This window comes from Lupinus angustifolius, unplaced genomic scaffold, assembly GCF_001865875.1.
Source record: "Lupinus angustifolius cultivar Tanjil unplaced genomic scaffold, LupAngTanjil_v1.0 Scaffold_58_20, whole genome shotgun sequence".
Taxonomy (NCBI): domain Eukaryota; kingdom Viridiplantae; phylum Streptophyta; class Magnoliopsida; order Fabales; family Fabaceae; genus Lupinus; species Lupinus angustifolius.
The window spans coordinates 55,321-59,722 of NW_017722813.1; positions in this window are offsets into that span (position 1 = coordinate 55,321).

Consider the following 4,402-nt stretch of genomic DNA (forward strand, 5'->3'; position numbering starts at 1 on the left):
TTTACGAGACAATAATAATTGAAAATAATACATTGATAATATAAAAACTCTTAAAGGGTTGGTGTACACATTTTTTCTCTTTGCAAAAATAAATCAAATGAAATATGCACTCAAATATAATATATATGTAGATCATAATATGAATTATTTTTTGGTATAATTAATATTATCTATCTTATAATTAAAGAATTAATCTCTTTTGAATATATGATTATATCTTTCAACAAGTAGTCTAACATGTATATTACGTTAAGTTCCCCCTCCCATTATGCCATTTATTTGTCATGTTTCGGCTATTAATTGAAGGATGGGCATTTAGTCCTTGGTCCTCTCTCTATGTCGTTGACCCTATAAAACCACGAGTCTAATATGTGCTGGTGTAAAAATATATAAATGGTCAATATATTATCTATTATTTATTTGTGTTATTTTTAAAAAAAATCAATAATAATTAAAATAAATGATAAATAATAGATTGATAGTATATAAATTTCTTATACTATTAATTGCATACATTTTTCCCTCTGAAACCATATGCTAGCGTCCTCGTTTCTCTATTGTGTTAGTGGGTTTGGATAGAGATAATCAAGTTTATATCAAAACGCGTTGTATTGATCTTAATGTTTGACTAATGGCAGGCGGCTAGATTAATTGGACCAATTGCTTTGTATTTGAACTTGATTTGATTACATTTCATTTGCTAGTAAAAAAAACTGATTTGATTTAAATTAATCATACATATATTTGATGCATATATAAAGAACTATAAAGTCCCATGTATACAATAAAATAATTTGAAAACGTTCAATCAAAGGGCCAATATGGTTCAATGTGCTCTTGAATATGGTCCTAGCAAGTCTAGTTTTTGTACCATCTAAAGTTAGATTGTTCATTAGATATGCATAAGCCAGAGAGAAAGGGTGATGAAGTGAGGACTTTGGGTCATTGTTGTAGACTTGTAATGAGCACTTTGGAGTTGAATGGGAATTTCTGAATCTCTGAGCTCCCACCTGATATTGTTTTGTGACAATCATAATGGTCATGGCCATGGCATGTACAGGAAAGTTTGGTTAAATTCCATATCCTAAGGTATTAAAGGGTCCCTTGCAAAATAGACTGATTATAACATTTCAATACTATGGCCAGATTGGTAGACTTAGAGGGATTTTCCACTTGCCTATTTATAATAATAAGACATTTCATACCCCTCCACAATGAAATATATATAAAAAATCAGAGATGATGTTAAATCAAGTGGGGAAATTGATATAATGTCTTACAGGCTTTTCTCTCTAATTGAAGGATTATTAAGGACCCTTTAATGATGTTTTGATGTTTTAATTTCTTTCTTCAATTAATGTCTAGTGCTTTTCCGTAACATTTATAACTTTTCTTGAATGTTTAACATGCTTGTCGAAACATGGTTGGTAAGTTAAATTGTTACTCATATATAAATAGTTAAATCGTTACTCATATATCTCTTATAAGTACTTTATTCTAAAACTAACATGTGTAAATATTATATAGTTCCTGAGCAAGAAAACTACTCCTTTTTTTGTCGTAGAGATCACTTATCAATAAAGTGTTCTACATACATATGAAATAAATCAAACCTATGATATTATATTTAAGGAACCTAGCCACCAACCAACTAACTATCCAATACTTGTTGGTGTACATTAAGTATGGATGCATTCATATAAGGCATATAAACCTCATATATATTTAATATTGAATGAAGTGTCTATTCCAAGGTTTAACTAAAAAGGGATTAACTACAAATTACTCTATGGCGGTGAATCCAACAATAATAGAATTTAAATACAAGTGTATTTATTCAAAGCCAAGTGGTATAAAGATTGTCAATACATTGTGAACTTTGATACAATAATATTGTATTTGTTGTAACATGGAAGCTATGAGTTTAAATCTTAGAAGAGAATAAATTATCTTATCGAGGAGATAAGTTATATCCTTCAGTCATTAAAATTATGATATGTGTTATATTTAATTATTTTCTATAAAAATATTTATGAAAACTAAAAAAAACACATATCATAATTTTTAATGATAGAATGAAATGATTTATCCCAAAAACATATTTTCCTACAATAAAAAAAATTATATACATCTATCATTATCAAACATCACTTAGCAATTGCTAAGAGCTTGGCCTAATGAATACAAAACTAAATGAATATGATGATGGCAAAAACTATTATAGGAGCTTGGTGGAGAGGCCCAATTTCCAAAAGAGATTGATATTTGATTGGAAATGGAGGGTCTTATAGTGGCCACCTAATCAATTGCAGTGTGCCAAGTGTACCATGTGAGAGCTTTCTTTTGCCCAAAATTAGGGAAGCCAGATAAAATTAAAGAATAAGACAGAAAGTGAAAATTGTGGGGACTTTGCTTCATTAAGCTCTCCAAACTGTAATCTTAATAAAAAGGAAGAAATAGGGAATCATTATTAGCTACTAAATATTCAATGTGCTTATGATAACTTGCTTTACTTGGTCTAATGGCTAATTACCTAGACATTAGGCACTATTTTACTTTACCAGAACTTACTCTGTGCATCTTTGGTTTTATTCATTGGTTCACAACTTTACACTTACTTATGACCACGTAGGTCATAGCAAGGGGGTCACTTTTTTTGGAATAGATTTGGTTAATCAAAATTGTACCTTTAGTTTTTACTATGTGTTGCTTTTATCACTTATAAATGGGAGCACATTTTATCTCACAATTTGTGTTATTGTATGTGCCATCAATTATTATTGGTCATAAAATTATTTTATTAAATTTTTAATTTAAATATATTTTTTTCAACTAATTACAACTAATAACATATGCATTAACACAAATTGTGAGACTCACATATGTGTGGTCATCAATTTGTAATAGTTAAACTGAAGAAAATAGTGCAGTCCATCTTTGAACTTGTGATAACATACAAAAATTGCAACATAGTTGATATGGGAGATTAAAGTTTGCTTTTTCTTTGGCTTTGTTTGTTTTCTTTCACTATGTCCAAATACAGGTCCCTTATTCTTCTTTAGCCGTTTCACAATAAGAAAAGTATTATATTTTGACAATTAGATCTCTATTTATTCTTCCCCCAAATGGCCAAGCAATCATTCCCTTTTTTCATTCTCTCTTAGAGATGAGAAAACAACAAAACTATAAAGCATGTGGAAAAGGGAGAAAAACAAAAAATAAATCTAGCAAAGAAAATGAGATGTCAAAAAATTTAAATATAAAGAGAGTTTCAAAGCAACTTTAGTTCACATGATACATGGTCCTATTATACATGACATGAAGAGCATAATATATAGAATCAGGCACTTAGTTTTCTATGTATGTTTTCTGATCATGTGTTCTTTCTTAAGCATGTCTGATCCTTTGTGAATTATTGGTACGTAAGAAAAGCAATGTCCCAATTAGAATGACCCTGGTACTTGCTTTTGTACTACCAAAGTATTCTTTACCGTTTTGCTTTCGTGTACATGACTGTCTCTCTCAATAAATATCGTTCATCATCGAATCCTTAACCTTTCGGTCTTTCTAGGTGGGGTCTTATATTACTAGACCAATGGCTTGTTGGTAGATGAGTACTTATTGATTTGGATGATGAATTGATGATGATCTTGTGTGAACTCTTTGTTTAATTTTTGGCCAAGTACATAACGATTTGTCTTTTTTGTGCTACATTATTTACATTCAATTGGTAAGTTGCTATTTAATACACATAAGCCTTAACTTTTCTTTCTAAAATACACTATAACAATCTGTTTAACGCTCCTTCATCATGCCCTTTCGGCTAAATCAATTTGGATATGCCAAAAAAGAGGACAAGAAGGTCCAAAAAGAACAGTGGAAAAGAGGGTGTGTTTTAGCCTACAGAAAATTTTGATTTTATGACTTCCTCCAAAAAAGAAAGAAAAAGAGTTTAACCATATAAACTTTTTATATATGCTCCTTAGTGATTGAATTGTTCCTTATTCCTCCTCCCTAAAGTAGTATAAACTACCTTATGCCACACGGTTGCTTTTCAGTTCACATGGTTAATTTGCAACACATTTAGGCCAATTGCATAGTTCAAAACTCAAAAGTATCTCATAAAGGCTTAGCCAAAACATAACAAACTCTTCTTAAAATTTAAGCCATTAGGTTAAGCACACCGTGCTAACAATAAGGGCAACAAGAATTAACCTTTTCATTATTTCAAGAAACAACTCTTCTAAAAGCTTAATTTGACATAATCTAACTAACCGGATGAAAAGCAGAACCACTCACTTGATCCAATATTGATAACAAAGATATTTTTCTAGCTAAATGATGCAAAATGTGTTACATGATGTTCAATCTTCAAAAAAGATAGAAAATTTTATTTCATATT